The sequence below is a fragment of the Sapajus apella genome, unplaced genomic scaffold, assembly GCF_009761245.1.
Source record: "Sapajus apella isolate SASKATOON/1434 unplaced genomic scaffold, GSC_monkey_1.0 scaffold47, whole genome shotgun sequence".
In the NCBI taxonomy this organism is placed as follows: Eukaryota; Metazoa; Chordata; class Mammalia; order Primates; family Cebidae; genus Sapajus; species Sapajus apella.
Genome location: NW_022436987.1, coordinates 18,192,306 through 18,205,247, shown reverse-complemented (window position 1 = coordinate 18,205,247; position 12,942 = coordinate 18,192,306). Strand labels below are relative to the sequence as shown.

Here is a 12,942-nt window from a genome sequence, read left to right as displayed (position 1 = left end):
CACCTTAGCTGAGTGTGATTAATACTAATTCTCCTTGTTTCTTTTGCCACACTCTTGTTTATCTACCTGATCTATCATTTTCTTATACTTAACAACTTATCTGTCCTTACCTCCACCTATGTCCCATCTCTTTTCTTCTTCTCGCTTTGCTGAAGACAAAACATTTGGATTTAAATGCAGATCAATAAAATACAGTTTTGTCAAAACATTCCTTCATTCAGTGTGCATAATCTAGTGCCAATCAGTGTGTAAGACATCTCTGTTTACTTTCTGGTAAGATATTTTTCTTCTTTTAGATGGCCGTGTATTCATTCTGTTAACGATAGTTTCTATAAAAGCAAGCCCAAAATCCATGATTGCTAAAAAATAACTAATGTTGGCATTCACCCAGTTAAGAGTTGCAGGTAGTGGTAGCAATGGACGCTCCAGATTGAGTTGCAAAGCCCAAAACGAAAAGAGCCAAGAGATTCCTTAAGAGAGAACCGAAGCTCTATGAAAATATTGAAAATGCCATGCTGATTAAAGGGGGAAGTGCAAATGCAACAGTGACACACATGTACCCCAAAACCTAAAACGCAATTATACACACACACACACACACACACACACACACATATATATATAAAGATATATATGCACTCAAAAAACCATATGGTGTACTGTATAAAAATAAAAATATTACAAGACCTTTTAAGGATCAGGCATTGCTGGAATTCTTTTCAAAGAAGTCGGATTGTTCCTGTTTGGCTCCCATAATAAGAAGCGGCCAAATAAGCTAGTCATAGGTCGTATGCATGACTACCATGTGCTGTATATGATTGAATCAGGTATTGAGAATTTTGTCTCTCTAAAAGACATTAAGAACAGTAAATGTCCTGAGGAAACAAAATCCATGTTAATATTTGCTGGTGATGATCTTGATGTAACAGAAGATTATAGAAGACTAAAAAGTCTTCTCACTGATTTCCTTAGAGGCCCCACAGTATCAAATATCTGCCTGGCTGGATTAGAGTATGTTCCGCACTTCACTGCACTGAATGGGAAGATTTACTTTCGAAGATATAAGCTGCTGTTGAAGAAATCTGGTTCCCGAACACCACGGATTGAATTGGAAGAGATGGGACCCTCATTGGATCTGATTCTGAGGAGGACACACCAGGCATCCGCTGACCTTTATAAATTATCTATGAAAATGCCAAAAGCCCTCAAGCTGAAGAAGAAAAATATCTCCCATGATAGTTTTGGTACAACTTATGGAAGGATTCATATGCAGAAGCAGGACCTAAGCAAACTATAAACCAGGAAAATGAAGGGGTTGAAGAAGTGACCTGCAGAAAGGATAACAGAAGACCAGGAGAAAAAGTCAAAAAGGATTTTTAAAAAATTGATGGAAAAAAATAATAAGTAACTAATGCTGATTTCCTTAAAGTTCAAAATGATTTTTCCTGATAGGCAGGTATCTCCCCTCCATTTAGAAGGTGATTTGAGCAACTAGGAGTCTTCCACATCATGGCTTACTACCTTTTAGAGGGCCTCCAAATTTACAGTGATGACAGGATTAAGCAAGCAGAAGAGGAAAGGGCATGGGGATCATCCATTAATGGTCTTACAAGGTAGGTCTAGAAGAAGCTCACGTCACATCTCTCACATTCCATTGGCTAAAACTCAGTTATATGGCCACATTTCTGCAAGGAACACTGAACCATATAATATAGCTATGTGCCCAGGGAGAAGAGAAAATGGGCTTAGTTTTATAGGAAGTTTAACTGATACCTACAGAAAGCTATAAGGTAATCTAAAAGTTAACAGAATCCTGTTAAAATGGTTTGCTAGCTTTAGATCTATTTTATGATGGTCTAATATGTTTTCTAAATATAACTGGAAACTATTAAGAATAAGATTGATTATGAAAGTCAAGACCACATTGTAAAGGGGATTATTTGAAAATGAATTTAATTTGTGTGATTTAAAATAGGGAATGGCATTGATTTGGTGAGAAAAAATCTTTCCTGATGTCAGCTTTATTAAATGAAAAAGTCTAAAGATTATGTTGCATATATTTTATTTTGCCTTTTTAAGTATAGAAATGATACTCTAATATTGAAAGTCTAGCACATGAAGGGTACTGTGTAGTCAGTAAGTATGGAAGCTCAGAGAAATATAAGATAACCAGAGTGGTTTAAAAGGCTTTTCAGCATCCTTCTAAACAAAGTTAGCTTTTCAGCAATACAAATGGGCCACTGGGCTGCTTATATCAAATACAATTGAAAGTAATATTAAAGAAAAATTGCATAGTTTTCAGTAAATAATGAAAGCAGAGTGGCTTTGAATAGTTGTGGGTATGCCAAGGGGAAAGTGGTTTCTAAAATCCCTCCTGTGCTCCTCTGGCTAATCTTGTGCCAGGGTAGTTGGGGAAGGTGGTTGGTGGTCAGGGCTGATTCAGCCACCAAAAAGAAGAGCATTTGCCACTTTGCATGAATACCTGCAGTTTATGACAGTAATTGTTTCCTGCAGCCTCCTCAAGAGAATGTTGTCAAACTTTTAATATTTCCAGTATTATAATTAAGAAGTTACTCAGAAAAGTATAGATATGCATTTTTATTTAAAGTAAAAAAAAAAAAAGTCATATTTTAAGGTCCACTTTATGTCTCATTTAAATTTATTTTCACGTTTCCTGTTTTTTTTTTTTTTTCGTGTTTTGGCCTTTCTTCCTCAATGTTTCACATCTACTAATATATTGTAAATTGTATCCCTTTAGTTATGATATCTCTTCTCCTAATTACTTACTTATATTGGGTTTGCTTTTGATAATCGCTGACACATCAAAAGTTTTTATGTGTAGACATTGTAAAATTTATCAAGTTTTTTCTTCTATTGAATCTGGTTTTTGAACCATGTTTAGAAAGATTCTATTTTGCTCAAATTGTAGAGAAATTCACTCATGTTTTCTTAGCACTTTCATTATATTTTTGTCTATTTGTTTTATAACCTTTAGACTTCTTACTCATTTTGAAATTTGTTCATGTGCATAATGTCATTTCAATACACCTTTGGCCCAGTGATATGGTATATTAAATTTTCATAAGCATTTTAGCTTGTTTATAAACTTTTATGTTTCATTTACATGTCATTAACATACTGTTTTATTATAGTCTCACGGATTTATTTAATCTATTTTTGGGCAGGGGGAGACTGTGTATTTTTTCAGGAAAGTTTGGTATTTGGGGATTTAGGTGACTGCTGTTATTTCAGATATCTGAAAATCTGCTAATATGTTTGGAAATCTTCATTTCATTCCATTTAAAATAACATTTCTTTATACTTCACCTCCTCTCATGCAACAATGCTATTAAAAAATCATGAGATAAATGAATTTTCCATTTTTTTGCCCATGTGGACTAGGCCAGTTATGTACAATTAACTGTCTTACTTTTTTGTTTATTTACAAAAAAATGAGATAACAGTGCTAGATGGAAACAGATGATAGTCATTTTCATCCTTTTTCTTATTTACTCAAATCCACTCAATTATTCTATGAGGTCTAAATCATGGAATCATCTTCTATGTTCCCTGTTGTTTTTGAAGTACCAATTCTATTGACACATGCTTTAAATTGTTTCTTTCTTTACTTCCCTCTTTTGGTGTTCCTATAAATAGTAAGTTTCTCAACCTGAAGTGTCTACCCTTTTACTGTTATTCTTTGCTTATTGGGAAGGCTGATTGTTCTTACCTTTAATCTTTCCATTTACAATTCTATAGACCACAAGCATTTATATTTTCTTAAAGCTTACTTTTATTTTTGCTTTTGCCTGCAATGGATGGTGCTAATCTCATTTCAGTTTATTTACTCAACATGAATGTCTTTGCTAAGAGACTGACTGCGAAACTGTAGCCCTTCAGAAGACAAATGAACAGCTTTAGGGATCTGGAGGAAGACTCTCGGAATACATTTTTATCTTTCTCTAGTTACTTTGTTCTTCCTACACCAACAAGCTTACCTTGCCTCTTTGTCTTTGTACAGGCTTTTCATGATTTATGAAGTAATGCCTTCTCACTTTCATTTCCACTTACCTATCTAGACTCTTCCAACAAGCCTTTCAGTCTGTACCACTCAATTTAGCATTCAACAATAATAAACAGTATTTTTAGTTTAATGAGTCACTTGCAAATCCAATATCCCATTTAGCCTATATAAGAACCCACGCTGGCTGCTACTGTTGTAGAAAATTTTTAAGAGCGACCAGGTACAGTGGCTCACACATGTAATCTCAGCACTTTGAAAGGCTGAGGCAGGAGGATCGCTTGAGCTCAAGTTCAAGACCAACCTGGACAACATGGCAAGACCTTGTCTTTACTAAAAATGTAAAAAACATTATCAGGCTTGTCTACTTATCTGTAGTTCCAGCTGCTTGGGAAGCTAGGGCAGGAGGATTGCTTCACTTGAGCCTGGGAGATCCAGGCTGCAATGACCTATGATTGTGTCACTCAACTCTGGCGTGGGCAACAGAGTGAGAATCTGTCAGAAAAAAAAGAAAAAACACAGAAAAAGAAAATTCCTAAGACCCTCTATAATGCCTGAACAGCTGATCAGATAGGTACTCCAAATGAAAATGTATACTTTTTCCCATTACCTTGTATTTTATCTAGCAGATATATCGTATTTATTTTAACACATTTAACATTTAGGTTGTTTTTAATTTTCCTCAAAATAGGCCTACAATAAAAATTTCAGTTCTTATTTTTTTTTCTTTTCCCAGGTAAAAATAGGTATCACTATCCTTTTTCATGAAATTAATCTTCATATCAAAATTCATTAATATTAATACCAAGCTTTCAAAAAAAATGAAACTTCTGCATTAATATTAGGCTTTAGTAATGTAAACATAGAGAGACCACATAATTTAAAGATTCCTATATATCACAAAATAGAAAAATATTAGTTTATTCGATATTAATCATTATATATTATGTTATCATTAATGGCAAGAGTTATACTTCTCTTTTCATTTTTATTCTTGCTGTCCTAGACTGGGAACTACTTGTATTTCTCTTGATCAATGATCAATTTTTTAATTCACTGCATTAAATCTGTAAGAAAGAGAGATAATAATCCTGAATTTAATGCCCTTGCAGTGCAAAGTCTGTTAGGTCAAGGCAGTAGTAGCAGAAGACTGAAGATATGTTTAGGAGGTAAAATCAATGAGACTTGTTAATCGAGGGGATAAGGTTGGGGACAGATAAAGAAAAGTGTCATAGATAACTTCCAGGTTTAAAAGCGGACACTAAAGTAATAATAATGAATCTACAATTTCTTTGTATCATAGTGTTATTATTATTATTGCTATTATTAATTCTTTATGAGATGGATTTTTTCTCTGTAACCCAGGCTGCCATGCAGTGGCACAATCTTGGCTTACTACCACCTCTACTTCCTGGGTTCAAGAGATTCTCCCACCTCAGTTTCCCAAGTAGCAGGGACTACAAGCATGCATCACCACACCCAGCTAATTTTTGCATTTCCTTTGTGTTTTTTTTTTTTTTTGTGGTAAAGTTGGGGTTTCACCATATGAGCCAGGTTGGTCTTGATCTCCTGACCTCAAGTGATCCACCTGCTCAGCTTCCCAAAGTGCTGGGTTTACAGGCTTAAGCCACCAGGCCTGTCCCGTTTGGCTTTTTTCTTGCTAGTTTGTTTGAGTCCCTTGTACATTCTGGATATTGGTTCTTTGTCAGATATATAGATTGCAAAGATGTTCTCCCACTGTGTGGGCTATCTGTTTACTCTGCGGACTGTTCCTTTTTCCATGCAAAAGCTTTTCAGAATTAAGTGCCACCTATTTAATTTTGCTTTTGTTGGATTTGCTTTTGGGTTCTTGGTCATGAAATCTTTGCCTAAGACAATACCTAGAAGGGGTTTTCCAATGTTATTTTATAGAATATTTATAGTTTAAGGTCCAAGATTTAAGTCTTTGATTTATCTTGAGTTGATTTTTGTGTAAGGTGAGAGATGAGGATCCAGTTTCATTCTCTTGCTTGTGTATTGCCAATTATCCCAGTGTCTTTTGTTTAATAGTGTCCTTTCCCCATTTTATGTTTTCATTTGCTTTGCCAAAGATTAGTCATCCGTAAGTATTTGAGTTTATTTCTGGGCTCTCTATTCTGTTCTACTCATCTGGATGCCGTTTTTATACCAGTACCATTCTGTTTTGGTGACTATGGCCTTATAATATAGTTTGAAATCAGGTAATGTGATGCCTCCATATTTGTTCTTTCCAGAAGCTAGGTATATTTTACCTTAAATGAAGAAGAGCCTTGATTAAGAGATATAATTAAAGATGGGGAAATTATTCTGGACTATCCGGTTGAGCCCAGTGTAATCACAATGATTCTTAAAAGTGAAAGAGAAGTCACAAGAAAGAGCCAGAGAAAAAATTTATTACAGAAGTGGAGGTCAGAGTAATGTGTGTAAGGACTCAGCCAACAATTGTTGGCTTTGAAGATGGAGCAAGAGAGCCATGAGCAATAAATATGAGAAACTTCTAGAACCTGGCAAGGACAAAAACACAGATTCTTCCCTGGATCCTTCAGAAACAAATGAGGCCCTGCTGACATCTTAATTTTAGCCCAATGAGACCCATTTCACAAAACTATAAGCTAAAAACCTAAAAGATTACTTGTGTTTTTTAAGCCATCGAGTTTGCAATAATTTGTGACAATACCTATAGAAAATTGGGGTCTTTCAATGAACCAAGTGTTACTTTTCCCTGTTATTAGCCAATCATTTTAATTTAATTGCATTGACTAATATCAAGACTGAAGTACTCACCTGTATGGCTTATAGAACTATTATAATAAATCTCAAAAAAGTACATCTTCATTGTACTCTATTTTAATTCCCAGAGTTGTTAACAAGCAAAAATTGACTGTGAACATATGATGTTTTACTTGTTCCTATTAGTAGCAAAGTAGGAAAAAAAGTTAAAACGTGAGCAGTTAATAGAAGAAGCAGAATAAACCAAGAAATGTAATTTATGTGCCAAACGTAATGTAAGTTACATTCTAAATTAACTAAAATTTTGTACCTATTGTAAATAGTTTAAATCCAAGTGTCATAATTCTTTTATAAATAAGTACATATATTTATAAGCATTTATTTATTCATATATGTTAAAAATATTTCACTCCTTGAAATCTGAAGATTGGAAGCTAATAAAAGTCAAATGAAATACAGTAGTTACATTTTTATATGTTGATTATAAACATACAACAATTATTATTATTAAAAGCCTGTGTCTGAAGGGTTATAAATATAAGTGTATGGAATACTTATTTTGGAATCCATAGCAGGTCATTCGGAACATTTTATGTTGACCCTAGTTTTAACCAAAATTATCAAATAGACCCTTGTTTTAGTTCAGATACAAAATGTTATGTCAAGCTGGGTCCACTGGTATTTTAGTCATTGGTCATGAAAGGAAACATGGCCTTAACTTGTGAAGAAACAGAAATCTGACCACCACCTGGATCCTTATCTCTTTGTAATGCAGCTCTGGTAATCACCCCAAAGACCAGTAATTCCAAACAGTAATTCAGTTGCAACTGTCACTATATTATTAACTAGTCAATGATTATACAAAGGCGAAAAAAAATACTGTCTCTCTTCTACGTTAGCTGATTTGTAAGAGAGTTGACTCTTAGTATACCAACAAGATAATTTTATAACAGGGGTAAAAATAGAATTGTGATAGATTTCCAAGATATTATCACTGAGGGAAACTGAGTAAGGAGTATATAATATCTCTTAATAAACATAAATTATATATCCTCATTGGATATATAATTTCTAATAGAGTATATCAGAGAATGTATTATTTCCTGCAATTACAATGTGAATCTACAATTATCTCAAAATACTAAAGTTCAGTTAAACAAAACAATGGGGTTAAGGAAGCACAGAGACTCCATGGGATCTTATTTAGACACCGGGTTGCAAACTAAGTAAATATATGCTTTGATTCTCTTTTTCACAAATTGCATCCTTGTTGAATGAAAACAGCTTGGAATCCAGAAAAAACCTATATACAAACCCAATAAGGGTAGCTTCCTACAAATGGAGTAAAACTTTGTAAATGCATGTTTTTGACTAAGCAAATTGGAGCACAGATGGGTGAATGAGAAGTTACTGTATTTACAGAAGGGCATCTGTTACATTATATTTAACTATATTTAAAGAATCTTTTTTTTTCTTCTCATATCTTGTACCTATGTTATTACCAATGCTCTTCACTCCATTTAGCATCTTTGCATGCTAGGTATGCTTTTGAGTTTTTAGCATAATTAGCCTCAACTGTAAACTATATAGAAATTATATTCACATATACATTAAATTGAGGTAGACACAGCCCTGGGCTGGGGCTCACAATGGCTACTGTCTCCTTCTTGCCATCCATTGCACAATAATGTAGACAGGGACCACACTGCATGTCATGCTGAGCCTTTGCATGGTGAGCCTTCCTCCCTATATTTTTTCTTGCCAGTGAAAACAGAATTTTAGGTCAGCCGGACTTTCAGTGGGCTGAGTGCCCAAGAAGAGCAGTTTAGGAGATTTGGGGTGCATAGGCCTGAATTTGGAACAATGATTCTAGACTATCATGGAGTTGAAAAATATAGTGCCTGACCTATTATAATTTTTCCATAATTTTTTTGTATGTGCAAAAGAAAGCACAACTGCATCTTGAACTTAAAATAAATAATTTGTTTTCCTCAAATGCTGTAACCTTTACCAGATGGCTAAGAGGTGTTAAGGTTATGATAGAGAACAATTTTTTTGGGTATTAATATTAAAGATGTAGGAGTCCACAACCAAATAAAATTCTAAAATGTTCTTTATTTGCTATAAATTTAGTAAAGGAAAATCTTGGGTTTTTTTTCATATTCTCACAGTAGATAAAGAAAAATCTAATTCAATGGTTTGAATTGTTGCTTAAAGACTATTTTCATCAAAACTACCAGGTAAACTTTATTCAAAATTCATATTTCTCAATAATTACCCTCAAAATGTTTAGGTTTATTTGATCAGGGTTAGACCAAGTTATCTGTATGTTTAAATGCTCTCCAATAACTATAATGTGCTGCTATGTTTGCAGACCATTACTTTAGCTCTGCTTCCAAATGTATTCGTTACTTCAGTGACTTAGAAAGGTCATTTGCCATCATGTATATGCATTGATTATGTGGCAAAGAACTCACTATTTTTCAAATCAATTAATGCTATTGCTTTTTACTCAAAACTTATGGTTATACAGCTCTGGATAGTTACTTTGTACAATAGTGGAAGCAACAGTGATTGTATACCGAAGTGTATCAAACATTTTATGAAATATTGAAAATCTTACAAAAATAGCCTCCCAGAGATTAAAGTTAAGTATAGATCAACTTTAGAAAATATACTTCTAGGCTGGGCGCGGTGGCTCACGCCTATAATCCCAGCACTTTGGGAGGCCGAGGCAGGTGGATCATGATGTCTAGAGATTGAGACCATCCTGGTCAACATGGTGAAACCCCGTCTCTACTAAAAATACAAAAATTAGCTGGGCATGGTGGCACATGCCTGTAGTCCCAGCTACTTGGGAAGCTGAGGAGGGAGAACTGATTGAACCCAGGAGGTGGAGGTTGCGGTGAGCCGAAATTGCACCATTGCACTCCAGCCTGGGTAACAAGAGCCAAACTCCATCTCAAAATAAAAAATGTATATATACTTCTAAAATGTTTTTAAGCTTCCATTTCGTTAACATATACATGTCAAATTTTGGTATAGACTTCTATACCTTCTATCTTGTTAATGTAACAGATATGTAGCTCTAGGTGCGTTTTATTTTTCTCATTTTACATGGTGAGGAAATTAAGGTAGAGAAACCTAAATGAATTTTCTAAGATCATATATTTAAATATATGAAAGTAAAGAGAGTAAGACAGAATTTGCAATGTTGTCCATTTGAACAAGAGTCCCTCTTTTAACCACCCCATGTCTATACATGAATACACACACACACACACACACACACACACAGACACACACACACACACAGGGTACAATTGTATATGTAATAATTCAGGTGACTTTTCTTAAAAATTCTAATTCTGTGTTATTTTAATTAAAAATTATGTTTTATCAAACGACTGGTAAACCTGTCGTATTATAGATAGGAAAGATGTTTTCTCTGTGACATGTTATCAAGTATACAAAAGAAATTGGTATATGAAGCAAAGAACTTTCTAATCCTGTTTGTTATTTAATCTCAGTATGATCTTCCTTAGAAAAATCTTTATCCTCTTTTGAATAGAAAATATCTATTTTATTCTTTTAAACAGTTGTTCATTCCCATAATTAGTTAATTTATAATTGTGAAATTAAAAACAATATATATTTCCCAGAAGTATGAAGATGCCTAATATCATATTTTAAAATGTTAATTTGCATGAGTATAACAGGCATGCAGAAAAATCAAAAAGTATCAGCTCAATATGTACTTTCTTAATAAAGGTGCCAATTCAGAAATGTAGGTATAATATTGGTATATAATTTTAGGCATTTAAACAGTTTTTTTTTTGTTGCTGCTGTTCTAAATAATCCCTGAAACAAATAAATTATAAACAGATAATATATATAGTATATACATTAAATCAGACATATTCACTTATTTTTACACCATAAGTGGTATTTTTTATGTTGGGTTTTTCAACTAAATAAACTCTTCTACCTAGATTGTTTGGTATTAAAAAGGAAATTTAGGTAGACTATATATACTTTAAATGACATATTCTATAATTAGAATATAAACACTAAGATTTAAGACAAATAATATTTCTTCATTTGCTATTTACTTGGAAAAATTTCTATGATGTTCAAGTAATTCTAGGTGATCACCTCGATGACCCCAGTACTTTTACCTTCTTAGTTTCAGAAAACACGAATTTCCTTCATGTTTCCATTCTTAGGCTATTTTCATTAACTAACTGTCACAGAGCTTATTTAGAACCAGAGAAGAGCTCTTCATCACATTCATTAGTAGCAAAGTGACTTTTTCTTTGAAATTCGTAGAGATGATTAAATGTTTAGTCTTTATAATTCCAGCTATTTTTGTTTTCAAGAATGTGAATGATAAAAAACAGCAAAGTTCCACAATATTAAATCAAAATTGCAACGTTACCTAAAAGAAAAAAAAATCTACCAAATTAGAATTTCCTAAGAAGTAAAATACTGTACACTAAAGTGTGTATTTTTGGAGTTTTAAGATGAGTCACAATAACCTCTATTAGTATCATTACTAAGACCAGACCCCTTAATGATAAAAAAATTAAAAATAATATTTATTAGGTATGTAATATTCTGTAAAGTAATGCTTGAAATATAGAAATATTCTCTTAGAAAAATATGGTCTTTTCCTATTTAAGAAAAAATGATTTCCTTTAAACAACTATAGAGGTCACTCTACCTATTAAAACCAATATAATTCAATTTGTGAAAGAAAAAAAGTTATATTTTTATATATTAATCTTAGCAGAAATGAAGGTAATTTGAAAGATCAACTGATAAGAACTTTTAAATTACGAACCTCCTGAGCTGAGCTCTTCAACTGGCAGTTTAAAAGATTTTTATATTACCCTTTCATCAACATGTGTTTTATCATACTAGCTGGGCAAGAAAATTAGAGATGATGGAATTAGGGTTTGGAAAGAGAAAAAAAAATCAGTGAATACAGCAGAGAAAGGGATTGTTTTGAAATGTAGACTTCAGTGAGATAATATAGCTAAAACAAAGTATATTTGGCAAGACTCAGTGGGAAAATCTGAGGCCTGCTAAAAGGGATTGAAGATAAAGGTCCCAAAGGTATAGTGTTTGTTTTTGGCCTTATTACAGAGTCATCAGGGATGAAGTTTTGTTTATATAGTTTTGTCCAGTGGGGAAACTGTCACTGCCTCCAGATACATGAAAGGAAGCTATGCCATGAAAATGTCTAGAAAGTGATAAGGAATGTTATGTAAATTTTTTCCTCTGGAATCTAAGTTTCTCTCAATTTTTACAAGGCTAGTGATATGTTCCTTTAACTGGGTTCTAACTAAGAAAAACAAACTTGTTGAATTATTTCTCTTCTTTTTATGGTATAGTAAGGATTCATTTAGGAATATAGGAACCCCTCTTTTCCTATAAGAAAGAAGAGACTAACACAGATAATTAACTGCTTATAGTTGTCACAGGGCCATAGGATTAGTTAGAAAAAGCTACCTTTAGGTTCATTCATAGCCTTCAGAGAATCAGAAAGTTACCATCGTCCAGTCAGAAAACTGCCAGTGATGGTCACAGTACATTGACCCATTAATGCAGGCAACTTGCAGAGAAATGACCAGATGTCTGACAATCTCCATGCATCTGCCTGCTAATGCCAGAAAATATTAATGTTTTATGCTTTCCTTCAACATTGCGGATTTTATGTGAGTGCCTTTCATTGGTGCTCTCTGATTAGGATCCTACTGGAGAAAGATCTGAAATGTAGTTTCTTGTTTTCTATTTCTGTGATAGTGGGAATAAATTGTAAAAGGAAAAATTGCACCAAACAATGTTAAACAGGCAAAGCCAATTTATTCAAGGCATTTGCAATAGAGGAGAGATGTCAGAGCTCAGCCTAACCTCAAATGCACTGAAACAAAAGGTGGGGATTTTTAGCTTTGTGGTGATAGGGAGCATACAGGCCATCTGTGTTTATTCATTGGCTTTACCCAAAGAAAAAGCAAGGTTCCTCAAATCTTTGTGTCAAGAAATAGTTTTACAATCTGGAGAAAGGCACATAGGTGGGATCCTATTATCCCATGGAAACTGGGGGGCTTATCTTCCTTAATCATTACATTTCAAAGGGATGGCTCCCAGGTCTTGAAAAAAGACATACA

General features: G+C 33.7%; 1 pseudogene; it reads left to right on the top strand.

The window, feature by feature from the left end:
• Window positions 1-416: 416 nt before the first annotated feature.
• On the top strand, window positions 417-1,412 carry LOC116525239 (annotated as a pseudogene).
• Window positions 1,413-12,942: the final 11,530 nt, after the last annotated feature.